Below are 18,672 nucleotides of genomic sequence, written 5' to 3' on the forward strand. Positions count from 1 at the left end.
GATATAATCTACTTATTCAGGGCACCAGTTGATTCCTCTGAACGTTTAGACCATCTTTTCTTTTCATGTAATTTCTACCTCATTCACTGCTGCACATCTTCCAACTTCTGCAATAATAATGTAAGAATTATATAGGCTCTTACTCTGTATGTTTCTGATTTGTCCTCAGAGCAAGGATATGCAGAGGGCACTGAATGAGAAAAGTGTAAAAAAATTTCACGTGTAAAAAAAATTTCAAACTACAGTGCAAAGACACAAGAGAGAGGTACTGAGTTTGTATAGAAAAGGTCAGTAATGCTTTAGACTGTATTTTTGCATGTGATCTCCTGGCTTTAAAAAAGCAAACCAAAGTGATGAATTGTGTGTCACCATACAGATAGTCAGCTTGTTCATGCAGAACCCTTAGACAGCTCAGATCTGTCACTTGAGCTGGGGGAGCAGGCTCTTTATATTGACCAACAATGAAGAGAATTTGAAAGGAATATGCTGATAGCCCAGGAATTATGAGATTTGAGAATTTTAAGTTTTAATCTAATAGCTAAAGGAGTTTGTGCTACTGTGAGCTTCTGCCCTTTTGGAATATTTAACTCTTTCTGGTGCTTTCCCTCCAGTCTATGCCAGATCCAGTTTTGTTGCTTTGTTGCCTTTCTGAGTCCTTAATGTAGTTTTCACTTCCTCTAGGTGCCCCTTTCTCCCTATTCATCACAGTTCTAGCTATTTTATTCAATTTGTTCTCCCCTCTAGGCTTCCTAATCAAGTCTCAGGCTTCACAGGAAAACTTCATTATAAAGAATGGCTTGCAAAATATGCTGTAGTGCAATATTATCATAGTGTTGATTTTTAAATGATTTCTGTATGTTCAAAAATCCATTTGTTGTACTCCTGGTTAACCAATTCTAATTCAAAATACAAGTGTTTCTATGATGTCTTAGTGTAAACCTGATTCCTTCTATTGATAAACTACAAAACAGGAACATGCATAAGATACTGAAAAAATTGTATTTGGCTGTGCCATGAATTCCTTGTGTGGCCTGAGCAAATCACATAGGTTCTCTGTGACTTTCTACCCCATGGACAAAATAGGGATAGCAGTATTTCCATTCTTTTATCAGCCATTTTACTTGTCGATGTCTAACATGTACATGCTTAACTTTATTACTGTGCTTAATTCCACTGATTTTCACAGGGCCAGACACTGAAGTTGTATGTTTTTTTTGCCCCTTTGCAGTACTTGTGTAATGGGATGCTGATCTCAGCTGAGGACTTTAACCGTTATTATAATTCCAGTAAATAACAGCAGAATGGCAGTAATAATTATATAGCACATTAAACATATATGGTGCTATGCAAAAGAATAGCTATAGCAAAATTGGCTTTCCTTCCTACATAGGACAATATGCAGTGACTGAGCTCAAAACCTGTTTGATAAGTAGGTCCTGATGTAAATGTATTTTAAGAACTCATTGTGTTTATTTTAGAAGGAGAATATTGTATTTATTTTAGAAGAAGAACAAATCTGATATCAATTCTGACTATGTCACAGTACTATATAAGCAGCAGAACTCATGGAAAAATATGACTCTTAAAGAACATGAAAATTAAAAGTTTGTTCAAAGGAAGCAAGCAGTTTAGGACTAATGTGGAGAAGAAAAAACAAAGGGGAGATACAGAGGAAAACTACTCCCATGAAACTATGTTAAAAAGACTTTTACATTGAAGAAAAGAAGAAATTTAGTGGAAGTAATTTAAGAGTTAGATATTTTTGCATATCTTGTCACCATGTCTTACAGATATTCATTACTGATATTTATTATTACTGATATTTTAAATAGAACTCATTGAGAAATCCCACTGTCACCATTGTAGTGTTAGTTTGTTTCAGTTTCAAAAAGAGAATGGTTTTGAGTGGCAGTGGGCATATCAATAACAGCAGCAGCATGCTAAAACACTGTGAATCATTTAGCAAAGGAGCAGCATAGGAAGGCCTGGCAGGGAATTAAGGAGTATGGTGGAAAGCAGCACACAGGAATGTTTCTTTTTCACTGCTTGTTGGGGTCTGTTGTTGATTTTATTTTGGCTGGAGGATGGGAGCTGATTACACCAACCCATACATACTAAGAAATAAGATGTTTCTCCCTCATCTGTACTAGGTCTTTTTTGGGTGGGGAGTAGGGAACAACAGACTGTTGAGAAGATCTTCTGTGTGACCGGGTAGATATTGTGGCACTCTTGAGAGCCTATTAATGAAGGATCAGAATGGGTATCTATGATGATGAGGATAGGGTAGGGGTAACAATCTGAGAATATATTGCAATATGTTTAACAAAAGTTTTGGGCATTTAGTAATCAGCTGCTTTTAGTTCTGGAGCTGTAATGTTCCCAAACCATTCCTTGTCCAAGCATTAGTAATATGTGTGGCTATACAGTGAACAGTAATAAGGGATAAATCTGGCTGAAAATGTATCTTTTTTCCTGGGTGAGTTTTCAGTTACATCAATTCCTTGTTCTTGTTCCCAATATAGTTGCAGGAATGCTGGCACCTGTACAAGGAAAAGGTCAGAGACTAATGATGACATGGACTTGTGAGTCTAAAAGAGCTGTACAACTTGAGGCTTAGTGACATTTACTAGTAATGTATACTTTTCCACTGAGCCAGAAGGAAACATTTTAAAGTTTTCTGTTAGATTTTTTAAATCTAATTTATATAGGTTAATGACAAAGTTTTTAAACAACCAGTCAAAACAAAAACACAGAGGTAGAATGTCCTTGAAAATATTAGAAACATTAAGCTCCCTCTTTTAAAAAAATTAATACATTTTCATTTCAAACTCATTACCCTAGAAAGGAAGAAGGAAATCTCACTGTATCAGTAGCACAGAAAATGCTGATCATTGAGTTTACATACTTTCTCTCCCATCCCTGGAAGCAAGTATCTTAATCTTTAAGTGATTGGCCTTTAAAGAATAGATTACATTGAAGTTTCTGATTACTTTTTTTAGCATATATTTATACTCCATTGTTACTGTGCTCCTAAAGTCTTTCTTTAAGCTTTATGCTGACTAGACACATTTTTCTTGTATATTTATTGTAGCAAAGACTAGTGCATGTTATTAGATGTTTTAAATTACTTTGCAGTTCTAAAAATGAACATAAAAGGCAGTCAGGTTAGAGAAAGGTAAGTCAGCAGCCCCGTCTTTCAACTCTTGAACATTTCCTGGTGACTGAGCGCTGGACTTGCACTAGGTGGGTGGGATTGCCTTGTTTAATTAGGTAATATGAAAGTGTTCAGCTAGGTGTGAGCAGAAATTGCTGTGATATGTGATAAAGCTTAAGGAAGGAGCACTCTTAGAAAAAGTCAGAGAGGGGATGCCAGGACAGTTGAATACAGAAAAAAGGGTTGCAGGTCAATATACTCTTCTTTAATACTGTTTACTGTACTGTTCACCAAAGATGATTCTGGAATGGCTGATGGTTTAACATTGACTGGTTAAAACTGGCTACATTTCTCATTTACTGCAAATGGTGACATTTGTAATGCAAGATGGCCAGTCTGGCGGTTTTCCATCCTTTAAAGAAATCTTCTGAATAAAGAAGGAATACTTTGTTTTATTATATAATCTCACATTGACTTTTTTTTCTTTTAAGATTCTGTGTTCTGACCATCTAGCTCCTTCTTACTTCCTTTGGCTCTGGTACTGAAGCCAAGCCAGACAGACTGTTGAAAAGACCAATATTATTTAGCACATCATTGACTCTCAAAGCCAATCATACTCAAGTTTCTCACTCTTCTGATAATTTTCGCTACAAACAAAAGAGGATGGAAGTTACTGCCTGTGAATTTATCAGTGCTTATTTGCTGTGAGTGGAATTTTCAAAATCTCACAATGTGGGAGCCTGAATCTCTTTTCAAAAAATGATCCGACACTTAAACCAGGTCACCAAAGCCAAGCATAGCCCAGATCCAAAAGAATAGTTAAGCTCCTAACACCTGTTTAGGGCTTCAACTTCCTATCAACTTCCTTAACTAGGTATTAGGAGCCTAAATTCTCTGTTGCTTCTGTGCCTAAGTATCTAATGATACAAATGGGCACCAACTCCTACTTTAAAAAGTATCTATGTAGAGTATGTACCTAAATCGATAATCTTCCATCTATTAACAAAATCTGTCGGGATGATTCATACAGCTTGAAGATGAAAATTGTTGTCATCATCTATTTGGAAAATGTTGGCTGTTCAGAAAGAGATAGCAAGTGGTACTCTATGTCAAAATTGACATTAATTGCTTCGAGTCACAACTGGGAAGCAAATTATCTTGAATGCATATGGCTTACTTTCTAAGTAAAGCACATGCTGGTGTCTTTTATACATCAAGCCATATATCACTAAACATCACTAAAGAACTGGGTGAGCAGTTCATTGCACAACAATATGTAATGTGTAGGGTGAGAAAAAATAAGTTATCATGGGGAATGTCAGTCTAAATGACATATGGCACAGGCCTTTTCTACCAGTACTACAATATGACTGAGAATTTTAAAAATTGTAAAGAATAATGTCTTGAGCTTCATCCAAGATGGGGGCAGCGGTCCTACATCAGACATCATTTTGGTATGTGATATGTTTATTTGTGATAAACTATGAGTTTAGATCTGAAAGTTAATGATTGCTTATTATAACTGATTACCCTTCTGTGAAAACAGAATTCACTCAGTCCAGTGACATATGCTTGAGACTGAGGTTTGTAAGTCCTTGTAGCTCCCATTCTAAGACACTTACGCCCAAAACAGCAGCCTTTCAGGCTCCAGGTAAACTGCAGTCTATCCCAGGGGGTATCCCAGTTGATAAGGGTCTCAGTTCCTGACACTAGCATGCACCTTGGTTCATAACTTATTTTTCAAACAGGTAAAGGGTTTGTTGGGGGCAGGAGGATTGTGGATTATCAGACAAATATAAGGTGGTGAGACTTTAAGGGCACCACCTATCAAGGCATTCATGTTTATTAACTATATACACCTTGTGTACATGCACGCACTAGCTGCATACATTTTTCCTGTTTTTGAAGGGTTTGAAGGGTTTATTTGTCTTCTGGAAAACAGACTACAGCGGGGCCCTAGGATGTCTCCTTGACTTTTAAAGGATAATTCCCAGTTCAAATGAGTTACAATTAATATGTTCTGAAAATGAACTGCAAACAGAGAGATGAAAAATATGGATTTGTATTTTATGTTGAATATTCCAACAAACTAGATATGGGAGGTATTGAGCCTAGAAATTAATTTTAATTTGCAGATTAAAAAAAATCCTTTATTTGTAAAATTGCTGTAATACTCTTTGTTTATAGAGGTTATCCAAAATAATTATCAGTGCCACTGATTACAGGATTAGATGCTGTTGTCCTTAGTCAAGTGCTGTTTCCATTTGTTCAATAAGAGTTTTATCTGAGTAAGGATCAAAGAATTTTGTACCTCAACTGTAACTGCACTCCTGATGCTTCGTGATGAGGTCCTCAAAGACCAAGGAGTTCCAAGTGGGCTTTCAGAGAGAAAGAGAAACACTCTCAATGAGGGAACTAGGATATAGCTCCATATTTTATGGCTACCTCTTATTCATTTAGATCCATAATAAACAGTTTAACAAAATGAGTAATTAAAAATGTATTATTTCTTTGCAATTCACCTTTAAAGACTAACTGAAGCCTTTTTTATATGGCATGCTAACCTTAAAGTTAATAAAGCTAAGAAGCACCATCTAGCAGGAATTAACTGTTGTATATATTTAAATTTAAGGATCTTAAATATAAATGGCATTTGGATTCCATAATTTATGCTGTCCATCTTTCTAAAAAGTTACTGACACTGGAATCTTGCTCACCCAGAGCCTGTGAATTAGTCTCTAGGCTGCTTTTATATTGGATTAAAAATGAATAAGAGCTATGATCTCTGAAAGTTTAAAACATCTTTTATTCAATTAAATTCTAAGGACAAAAGCCTTTCTTGCTAATTGTTAAACCAGTATGAAAGCAGGCTGGAGATTCTTTTATGAGCTCTGACACTGGGATTTCACTCTCCTCAAAATTTCTACTTAACAGGCAAACAACTACCTCACAGGATTAGGGAAAGAAATGGCTATTGTAATTTTACTAGGAAGCTATCCTTAACAGCAGTCCACAAGTTTAAAGGACAGAAAACCCAGCAGGTCTGTCCAGAATCTTACATCTTTACAAAAGTGTTTGCAAGCAGATGCAGGTTCCCTCTCTTTCTAAAAGCATTCAAGTTCAGGTGTAGCCATATTTCTAGTTATGAACAGTAATAAAATGCAGGGACAGTTTAAATTTAAGGAATGGCAAGATCTCAGTATCACTTTTTGGTCAGTGGTATCAACAATTGCTGAGATAATTACGCTGCTCATAACTGAGAACTGTTCTTTCTAATTTTATAAGAAGTTTCCGTGGAAGACTCTGAACTGTACCAAGTTCTAAAAGCAGATTGCTAGTGGCCCAGGAAACTTAATTCAAGGATTACTTCATCATAGGAGTAAAGAGGGAAAAATATCTTTCTCACGTGGAAAGTTAATAACTGTTAGAGATTTTCATGCAAAGATGATTTACGTCCTGCAAGATCTTTGACAGATGAGCACTGGCAAACTTTATTGCAGTGGTCTAATATGTTATTACTATATAAGATTATATGATTATATAGATAATAATATATATATTATCTCTATATTTTATATACATGTATGATATATATAATATTTATATTTATATATGTATTATATATAATATAATATAACATAATATAAAATTTTATTATATTTAAGATTATGTCTTCATAGCTGAGTTAGGAAAAAGAATGAAGTTCTTCAGCTTCAGTTTCTCCATAGCCAAAACTGTAATGGAAAGTTTGGCTGAGTGGGTTTGCATTATGTCCCAACCTGTGAACAGCTGACCATGAAGTGCATTGACTCCGCCACATATGAGTGACTTCTACCACAGAGTTGGTGACAAGCAAATATCAGGTGATAATATCTTAGATACCAAAGCTGCTTGATGATGTGGTTCAGAGTTTTGAATCTCTTTCCTATGTGATGGATGCTTAATTTACTGTTTGTAAAGTAAATGTCTTTTCAGTGCATTTCCCACAATCTGAACAACTTCTTAACAATGAAATTACACACAACTGATGCATCAGTTGACCATTTCAACTGAAGGGTGAATAAGTTTAGTGCCTGAGCTACTCTTCTGTCCAAGATAGAGCTAAAATACAGACAGCCTGGTTAACTACTTGTTCTTTAGTTACAACAGGAAAAGTTACCTTTCAATCATTTTTATTCTGTGAAAATAGCTATATCAGCAAAATATCAGGATTGTAGTTTTGGAGGTGTACTCTAATCTATCCAGCGAGTCTTTAATTACCTATTCTATGCAAAGCCCAGCACACTAAAGATGAACTGGAACAGTTATCAAGGAACTATTATGGACGCTCCCTTTTAATCTCAGGTTTTGAGAGGTCATGAAGATGTTGAAGAATTTTGGTATGAGGCTTATGAATACATCTATGTAACCTGTACAACACCGGCTGACAAACGGAGTTAACAGGATAAATGAACAGCATGGATTTGTCTCTTTATGTCAAATGCATCTGGTTATGAGATGTAGTATAGAGGGATAAAGCAATTACGAAAAAGGGGTGAGAAAGGAGAGCTGGAAGGCATTAGGTAGGCTCTCTAGCTGGCTCTCCGCTGGCTCTCAGAAGATGGAGAGCTAAAGGAAAAGTAACCTGGATACATGAAAAAAACTTCGATTAGAGATTGCTTTCCTTGTATAAAAAAACGCTAAACCTAACATTAGAAGTTTCCTTAGGATCACTGTGGGACTAAGCCCCCCATTGCTGGCGCAGATGGGAAGGTGCTCACCGGCCAGGTCTCTTGTGAGCACAGCCCTTCCTTTGGCAGCCCCTTCGCAGTCCCATTGCAACAGAGCCTCTCAGCTTTCCTGTTCTCCCAAGCCTAAGCCTAACCCTGACCCTAACCCCAGGATTTTTTAGTTTCCGCTGGTGGGACTAAGCCCCCCATTGCTGGCGCAGACAAGAAGGTGCTCACAGGCCAGGTCTCTTGTGAGCACAGCCCTTCCTTTGGCATTCCTTCGGAATGAGCAGACCTTTGGTGTGCTTCTTATATTTACACAGAATATATGAAAATGAATTAATTGGGAAACAATACATGAGAGAGCAAAACTCCAAATAAACTGACATAAGCCCTCCTTTTATTACTTTCTCTTTGAAACCTTGGAGCAGGTGAAGAATCTAAGATAAGAATAAATTCAGGTGCAAAAAAAAAAAAAAAGCATAAAGACCACAATGCAAGAATCAATTATTAAAGATTTAGTGAGAAATTGTGTGAACTCAACAGAAAGCTAAGTTTAAACTCAATGACAAGGCCCTGTGGCTTCTGTACCATGACAGTTCAAAATTAATGTGAGAGATAATGATGGATTACATGTAAAAATATTATTACAGTTAGTGTAACATCCACTGTAATGTTTATTTTATATTGCATTCAAATCATTTTTACACTTTTGACCCAAGCAGCTAGACAAAAGCCTGGACTATTGCCAGTTCTTCTAACTAGGCAAAAAAGTGCTGATGCCTTTCAACATCTCCATTTTATTTTGAAGCAGCCTTGCATTTTTCTTGTGTGTACTAAATCCTGTTTTCCTGAACATTGGAAGAACTGACCAAGAACAGTTGCTTGTTTATTTTCCTATGTTGTGTCAGCCATCCCTAGTTCAAAAACTCACTCTCTTGACTGTTTTCAGGATTAAACCTTAGTCTTCATAGAAGTCTTCAGCTTTATCTCAGGCTTGTCAAGTTTGATACTGTCAACATAAGATGCATTTGGTTTCTGACTCCTAGCCCTACCAACAGCACTGGCATCTCACGCTTTTGTAGTGTGGTGCTAAGGCATCTTTCCCCACACCCAGGGTATGCAACCTCCACAGTGTCACCCCTCCATGACACTGTGCTGCCAGGGATGTGCCACTCTGTGGGACCCAAGCTCAAGATGCCAAGCTACAAAGGCCCCTGTGGCAGAAGCTTACTTTTACAGACTTAGGTTACAGATCATTATTCACTAGGAGGGAATTAACGGTATATTATACACTGTTTGCTGAGCTGTAAACTATATGGGACCGTGGATTAATGTAAAGAATATCTTGAAAAGGGACACATTTGGGTGATCCTCATATCGTGAGGATCATACCTGATTGATCTTTTTACTTCTAGCAGCAGAGAGAAAAAGGAATAATACAGAAAAATCTATAGTGGTGGAACAGCAAAAACATACCTCTAAAAATGGGAAATTAACTTATGCAAATAACTATGAACCTACTTTGACATGCCTTTGTCTCCATTTGTGTCTCACTTAGATGAGATTATCAACAGCTGTTTTATACAATGCAAATAGCTTGTAACAGCTGCCAGCAGATTTTGGCCAAAAATGTGTTTCTAAATTAGGCTTTATATTTAAAATTTTTAAAGGAGAAACAAATGTTTTAGTGGTGAGGGTGCTGTCTTGCAAAGGGGAAGATTTCCATTTGAATGTCTGTTCAGAATCAGCCAATTAATGTATTTGATCTCATGTTAGCCTCTTCCAGCCAAGATCACTGCCACCAAGTTTGTGGATTGTGCTGGGGTGGATTTCCCACAGTCTCACCTGCAGATGCTGTCCAGCTGCACATGAAATACCTGCACTAGGGAGCTCTTGCAACAGCAGAATTTCTATCTCAGTGTGTATTTACATATATTTAAGTATTTGACAAAAAGTGAAAACTCTTTAGCAGGAAGCACTGCAAAATAGTCAATCACACCAGAACAGCTAATCAGCATGGTCCAACTAGTGATCTGCAAGCCACATCTGGCCCACAGGCACTTGTATCCAGCTTCATATCCAGGGCAGCTGAACATCTGCCCACCTGTCTGCCCTGCCACAGAAACATCAGAAAATGCTGCAGCGGGGGCAAACACTGCAGAAAGGAACAAACACTCAGTGCTGCTGCTCAGGTGTCCCTCTGCCCTGCCAGAAGCAGAAACAGCCACAGCTGCACAAGGAGAAGGAACAGGGCTCCAGCCTTCAAGTGTACATGATGGGGAGTGGTCAAAATAGCACTGGGAGCATCTTTGCATCCCAAGTACCTTCTCCAGAGCAAAGCCAGGTGGGTTTCAGTAATTTCCCCCAAATAATCTGAGTATAAGCATACTCAAGAATCCCTGAAAACCCCAACCATAGCTTTTTATTTAAACTCTTAAATAAATATTTAAGTCAGCATTTGTCATTTGCTTTTAAATTCTGTCTCATGTTTTCTATGAAGTAAAGAACAGAAATGAATAGTAAGGGCTGCCCCAATGTTTGGAGCTGAAAAGATAGTCTTGCCTGTTACACAGTGTAATGCTGAAATACTAGGAAAATGGTCTGATTTTAATCAAATGACATTTTAATTATTTAGTTGGTTTAATCTATTATTGAAAAACTTCCATAATGCAGCTCTAGAAAGCCTTCTTTTACTAAACTGCATTTTTTTTCTGGCATTGTATCAGAAGTTTCCAATATTTTTAATTAATCATGGCTGGGATGTATGCCCTATAAAATTAACAATATATGAAGCTTCAATATTTCATTTGATCTTAATAAGAATGTTCCACTGGAGCCAGATTAAGTGAGTTTTTCAAAATAGATTAAGCTACAAAACAAAATAATTAAATACTGATTTATTTTCAAATCAGACCATCATTCTCAGATTTCTTCAGCTCTTTCTACAATTAGAATACTAGTATGTGTGTGTAAGACATTATTTAAAAATTAATCCTCTCAAATGCACTTCTCATGGGGAAAAAATATATCGATATTTACAGACTGTGAACCTCTGAGTTCTCTAAGGATTTGGAGGTCTGCAACTTTTGACTTGGTTATTGAAAAGGGAGGTGATCCTTTAAATTCCAACAAGCATATATTCTAATTCAGTCAAGGTCACTTATCAATCAAATGAATGTCATTTCAAACCCCCCCCCCCCCCAAACAACAGCATTCCATTGTCTAGATGGGAAGGAGAGGTGTTAATAGGTGTCTAAGGGTTGAAATCAATTTAGCTTAGAGGCACTCAGCTGTTAGAACAGTTGTGAACATGACTGGCTGCTAATATATGCTGATTAGTATTAATATCATACAATGTCTGAAATGTGGCTAGCATGACATTTCTAAATCAATGAATGGTGATTACAGTTCCGTCTTTACTCTCATCTTTGAGTAATCACTTCTGGCTGTGCGGATTTGCAACAAGACTGACTTTGAAAATTTGTACCCATTGACCTCTTCTCTTTGCTGTGATCCTGTTTCTGAAGGACAATAAAGAGCATTTGACCTGTTACTTACTGGCAGCACAAAGTCCTGCATAGTATGCTGAGAAAGGAACAAGGATCTGCCATAATGAATTAGAAATATAAGCATATTGTAGTATGTGTTGACATTGACACATTGAAATGGAGTTTTGAAATACTTAATTATAGAATAAAATTGTCTCTGTAGCCCAGTCAGGGTTTTTTGGTGATTTTTTTTTTCCTAACCTGATGTTGATATGATGGGAAAGTCTGTTGCCAGAGAGGAAACAGCACAGATATCTTGTCTGCTCTTCTCTGCCACTGTATGGGTCAGGAAAAAATCAGAGATGCTCAGACTCTATGCACTATCCTGGTGCAAGTGCAACAGTGAAGGAAGCTCTGCAACAGAGGTAGTTTTGGATCACCCATCCTAAAAATGGAATTGTTTCTAACAAGTCTCTTCAGAAGAAGAGATGGTGAAATCAGTTCCCAGGAAGCTGTCAGCTGTGATTCAAGAGCAGACAGCTATTTCTGAGAGTATAAGCAACTATAAATCAGAACTTGAGGAAAAAAGGAAAATATTAATTAGTTGTCCAAACAGGCAAAGCCCTTTATTAAAACCAAATAAGTGCTACAGATAAAATTAAAATTTCTGAACAAAGATGGGATTTCAAAGGTCAGTATCCAGGTTTGGTAATACACTTTTTTTTTTTAAAGTCCCAGGTCACAGAGAAGCAAATAGCTGAATGGATGAAAATTACAAGTGATTCCACTTTCACATACAGGACACTTAGTGAAAATAACCAAGTGTACAATAAAGGCACACTTCATGTGTGAGAGGAAATAATTTCCCAAGCTGCTAAATCCTTAGGGAGGGGAGGTTTTTCAAGATTATTCTAAATCTAAACCCTATCATATGTCTTAATTTAAAATAAACTAGTGCTTATTCTAACAAAGGACAAATTATAACAATTCAAAATTGCAGTATCGTATTCCAAGGACAATTCCACGTTCTCTCTTGGCATTGGAGTCAGCCAAGATTAAACTGGAAATGATGTTCAGAGGCCTCAAAAAGTAAATTGCTGCACATCAGCGCTAAATAGAGTTGTCCCCACATCATATATGAATGAGAGAAAGTTGTCATTTAAGATGCTGGAATGGCATTAATGAACATTGGAGGCAATATGATCCATCACATCACCTTGGATGAGTTATACTTTTTGTCCTGTCTGCTTGCAATTTACAGGGAAAACCAGTACATATGTAGAGAAAAAAGACATGGAACATAACTAAAGAAGAAGAGCCACACTTCCAGAAAACCTGTATAAGAAAACAAGATCTATGTTAATTTGGGGGAATCAAGTTTAAACTGTATGAAACAACACGGGGAATCACTGTAGTTAAGTCCTCATGGAGGTAATCTTCCCTTCTATGGTTTTTAACATGGAAAATCTATAGATCATATTTTTTTGCAGCTTTAGGTAGCCTGCACATGTGTTCATTCTCTGCCAATCCACCACAAAAGTGATGTCTGCTACACAAAATAAAGCAAAGGCTTTGCATCTTACTTCTTTTTTAATTAACCTACCAATTCTTTGTACATATCCACAGTAAACACTGACAAATTTGTTACGGATACAAGAGCCTGGGGTAACCAAGAGTAAATCATGTGGATTTAATTTGTAAATAATTTTAGCCATTGTTTATTTTTGCTTAATATAATCCATATTAAATAGGTGATTAATAAATATCAATAATTAATTTAAACATTTAAAAGTTAACAGATATTGATTTAAGGAAATGGTAATGGTGTAGGTAATTCAGCTGTTTCTTATTCCAAGTCATAAATATAGCTCTTGCTTTACTGTCATTTTCTTTACAGTGAAACTGATGAAAATTTAAAACTTGGGAAAGAAAGAGGAAACAGAACACAAAATGAGACAAAAAAATCAAAGAAAATAAAAGCAAAGGAGGCAGAAAGATAAGAAGGGAAGTAATCGGGTGCGGAAAAAGGAGCCTGATACTCTTGGTACCAGTATGGTAAGTTTAAATAACCTGATCCATACATTATAGGATTTTAAAGTTAGCATTTTTTTCAAAGATAATTAAGTAAACATTAGAAGGGATGAAGAAGAAACCTCAGTTCTTTTGGAATTAATCTACTTTAAAACAGAATTTTGGAACATAGAGAAGATCAATCAAGTTCATGTTCTTAACAACATTCAAAATCATTTTAAAAATTCAGGTTCATGCTCTAGTATTCCTCTGAAGCAAAGGCTCTAAAAAGTATCTATCTCTTATGTTTGGGGCAGTTTGATTCAGGAGTAGAACTGGATAGCTGTCCATGAGATACTGGTTGTGAACAACTTCAGCTATGCCCCAATTCATTTATTTATTGAAAAACAGGTAATATTATTCATAACAGTATTTCTTGCTTATAAAAAAAAAATTTAAATGAGATTTCCAGTTACTGAGCTTATAAAAACTTGAAGAGGCAAATTATTTAATAAACACATCGGCATAGGGTTTTTTGCCCAATTATTTTGCAAACATTATTTTGTTAAGTATTTTTTATGCATTTCTATTTTCAAAATTGTAACTGAAAAATAAATAAGCAGTTTAATATATTCAGAAATGGTAGGTTTTTTTCCATGAATTTAAAATTATGCACCTCTTTAAAAACCTGTAAAAATGTTTTTGAAAGTATAGGTTGATTCTGTATCTTTGAACCAAACAGAAATAATAAACCTTTCAGCCTGAATAAACATATATTATTTAGCAAGGACTCAGTAAAATAGCTTGTTTGTTTTACTTTATTATAATACTTTAAATAATACATACTTTAAAATGCATGCAATAATAGAGGTGTGTTAGAGAATAGAGGATGATGAGTAAGAACAGTCTGGACGAGCAGATTCCTTTAAAAAGGAAAGGAAATACCCGAGAGAAGGCAAAGCTTCATTACCTCTGCAGAAAGTCCTCCATATTCTCTCCAAAAAGGCTATCACTGGCACAGAACAGTTTCTTTGCCTCTTGGGGAACCCTGAGAGCTGCAGGAAGCATTGTGAGCACTAATTGATTAAACAAGGCCCTTAGGATGAAATGCCTTCATCCCGGGACTCCTGTATTTCAAGCTGTGCCAAAACCTTGCTTTTAAAACTCTTAATAGCCATTCTGTGAAAGAGATTCAATAAGGAGAGTGCTTAACCTGCCTTGTAGTCTTGCTGCCCTTGTCATCTTATCTGTAACAGCTGTCATCTGAGTCCTAGCAAATTTCCACATTCATGAAATTGCAATGCCCAAATCGAGACTTCTGTGGTACCGGTATCATGTATCATTTCTACCTGATCAGTGCTCTGTCACAAGAACCAGAAAGCTTTGGTCTTGTAATAAGAGGATGAACAACAAAGGAAATACTTTTTCTTAATGTGTTCAAGGCAGTTGGAGGAGTGAATATTGCTCCTTACCTGATAGTCTATGGTACTTGGCCACTGTAGTTCTACTGAACTGAGTTTTGCATCCCAGTTATCTCTCACTTATGGCCTGTATGAAGTGTTTTCTCAAATTCATGTGACTTGGTCTGTTTTTTCAATAAAATTGCTGCCATGCAAATGGTCTCACAAAAAAGAGCGGTTATGTGATGCTAATATCATAGGCTGAGTGAAAAAAAGAAACAGAATTATTTAAGAGTCATTCTGCATCACTCCAGACTTAGTTTTCTGTAATTAAACAAGATTGGACCATGTGCGTACTTAGGTAGGAGACTTTCAAAGAAAAGCTTATTAAAAAGAGAGCTAATCTTTTTGTACAGCTGTTCAGAACCGTCTCTGCTCCATGATGTCATCTGAAGTCTTACCATCCTTATTTCTGTACCTTAAGTAATATCTGTAGGGCTTCTGATGTGATAAAATAAGAGTGAATAGAATTTTAATAGGTGAAAAGGTCTGATCAGATTTAATTTCAGAGTCTATTCCCACTGGCTTGACAGAGTAATATCACATAGAACACTTTTTCCACAGCTGTCTTATTTGTGGTACTCCTACTTCCCCCAAACTTCAAATGTACCAGCTAAATGGTTAAGACCAGTTATGACAAACATTCTTTTGTATCTCTACCACCTGAAAAAAGAGTTGTTACAGGGTCAGAAGAAAATCTAGGATTTTACTATCTAAGAGGCAGTATAAACACATAAACTTCACCTCAGTCTCATTGCTTTTTATTAATGCCATACATGGTTATTATTTCAGGACAAACTAATGATTTGCTTTTTATGGAATCTCTTTCACCCTTTTTTGATAAAATGCTGATCTTTAGTGCTTTACAGGAAATTACCATAGCAAAATAGTTTATAGATTCATTCTATTCTCCGTTTTGTGTGTGTCCAAGTATAAAAGCAGTGGTAGGTTTGTAATGACCAAGATGAACCTCATCAGCATGAAATTCTCTAAGCCCTGCTGGATATGGACATCTGGATGTTATCATTTGCACTGTGCCTAAAAGACATCACATAAAAGAGGTAAAGACTATGTTTCCACTTTGGCCTTAAGCAGCACATCATTGACAAAGTTTGTTCAATTAGTTTGTGCTGTGGAACAAAATTTCAGTACACTTTCTAATTGTGCAGGGAAAAAAAAAAACATTTTAGACCTGCCATAAGTCTCAAGCTGGTATCTCCTATGGCTTCTAAGTTTATAAGCAGCTAAAAACTGGCCTGTTGTGTTATGCCCTAAAGCAACACAGTGCTGTTGAAACTGTGTCTAATTAACCTCCTGCTGAATCTGAAATGTCAGGAAGGAATATCGCTAAACCTTAAAGGCTTTCTAACTTGGTAGATATAGAGAGTACTAGTATTTCTAGAATTCAAGTTAATTGCAGTGAAAATTGACAGGACAATAATGGATAGCTAGTTTACATTTTAAATCCAGGATTTTGCCCAAAGGGATTTCTAAGATCATCTATATTTTCAGCTTAACGGGTTAGGCAGTATCTAGTACGTGAAATTACTTTTCTGCTATATGTTTTTTAAAGTGAGGTTTGTTTGTAAGCAGTCACTTTTTTCTACTGAGCAGCTTTCTTCTGCTTTTCTGCTGAGAACAATTTTAATTCACACAGATGTGGTAAAGATCAGGTGCAGTTATTTTAATTTGAACATTTTATTTATCTGATTTAATTCTGGAGCCTCAAAAATTATATCTGGATATCATGCAGAAATGTTAATTAACATTTTTCTATATAACTTACTAAAACCATATCAGAGGAAGAAGAAAAGCTTCGAAATGAAAATGCCCTCCATGAATTCCTGTCTAGTTGGGCAAATATTAGTTGTCACATATTAATCTTGCATCAGAAAACAGAGAATATGAATTTCAATATTTTAATTATTTGTGGTCAAATTTGCACTGCCATATGCTAGAAAATTGATCGTTTCATAGGACTTTTTTGACTGGAGTCCAGGAACTCTATGAACAGAAAAGAGTATTGTTCCCAGCTTTGTCGTATGTTATTTATGAATTATCTTGCTCATGTCCAAACAAATTTGTTGTGGGAGGCTCAAATTTAACACAAAATCACCTTCTGAGGATACGTTTCTCTCTTCTTCTTAAACTGAAATTTAAGAAATTTGGCAAGAAAAATAACAATATCTAAGTACATTTTACGGGTAGAAAACTTCAGTTTCCTTCTTCTCAGAGCACACTAGCATACACAGTAGTTTCCATAACTTCTCAAAGCTGCCTACTGTGGAAATTAATCACCAGATGGTCAAGTGTTTGGATGAGGAGACAGTGTCTGCATCTAGGGAACCTTTAGGAAAAGTACGTAGCTCTCTGGAGCCCTGCAGGATATGGGCAGAGATCCATCAACCCCTTATCACTACTTTCAAGCCTAACAGATGAGGTCTTAGATTTAGGTGGGAGAAACAGGGTATCTTTCCATCTCTGTTTCCTAAAAGTTTAATTCACTTTTCTGGACTGGACGTAATTTTTCTTTACATAGATTCAAGGACAATATTATAGGTAGGTGGTTTATCTAGTGCCATTGGTGAAGAACACCAGAGTTAGCTCTGAATGGTGCCAGTTTGGTCTGGCAGGGTTTATGCGCTTAGGCTTAGCACTAAAAGAAGGTAAAAAATACCGCTTGAGAGGTATCTGTCTATTTTTGGTTCTGAGAGGACTTATTAGTTTTGGACTAATTGTGCCTTCAAACAGCCCTGTATCCATGTCAATAAGATCTCCCAGAGTAAGTGTAGTGACATCTGACGTAACTCCAATGATAATCAAACTCTGGTCTGGCAACAGCAAAAGTGTTAAGAATAAGCTATCCGAAAAAGTAGTTAAATACTGGTCTGGTGTCAATGAAGAGCTAATAATGAACTCCCTATATTTATCCTTTTAGACGTGTCATATATCATGTCTGTTTGTTAGGGTACAAATTGATACAGAATAGAAGGGTAATATAAGAGACATTTTACACTGAAATATGTAAGTCACAAGGATGGCAGGGAGAATTTTGTCCCATGTTGTGTCCCATAGCTGTTAATTTACCAGTCAATAGAGGATAGGCTATCTTGTCTATAAAGAGATGTTTGTATACCCCAAGAAATGAAGCAATTCTCATTTACTTTTGAGAAGGCTGAATGAGCTTTAGTGTGGAAAAACTAAATCTGTCTGGACTTTCCAGAAGACTTCAAAAAGTAGACTGCCAGTAAGCTCAGAATTGTGGGAAGGCATGTTCAGAAGGATGTTCCTGAAGGTGCCCGCTGTTGGGACTTTTCTGACAGTGTCCACAGGCAGCTCTGGGGAACAGTGGGTGTGTTCTCTGATGGAGGATCTCAGATAATCTTTCTCATGGATACAGCCTCTGTCCTGAAGTATGCATGAAGACTGAAAACCAATTGCCATCATGACAGATGACAGCAATACAGCTAAGAAGAGAGAGACACCTGCATAAGCCTAGTTAGTATAGAAGTGGTTTTACTTTAATGATTTCACCAATGTTTCTATACAATTTTAACTGTTCCCTGAGACTGAATAAATGCTCTTATTTATATTTTATCTTAACCTGGCTTAATTGTTGTTTTAAGGTAACTAGATAAAAACTATTCTCATCAAAATTATGTAGAGGATTTGTAAATTAGGACGCTGAAGCACACTAACAAGAACTGTGACTCCTCAGAACTTCCTTCACTCTATCCAGAGGTTAGCAGAGTGGGCCCCCACTTTAGCTGCACATGCGAAGAGGAGAACTGGTACCACTGTGGGACATGGAGATATTTCCCCAGGAACTGGTAATAATTTTCAAGTGG

The sequence above is a fragment of the Apteryx mantelli genome, chromosome Z (genome assembly GCF_036417845.1).
Source record: "Apteryx mantelli isolate bAptMan1 chromosome Z, bAptMan1.hap1, whole genome shotgun sequence".
NCBI classification, from domain to species: domain Eukaryota; kingdom Metazoa; phylum Chordata; class Aves; order Apterygiformes; family Apterygidae; genus Apteryx; species Apteryx mantelli.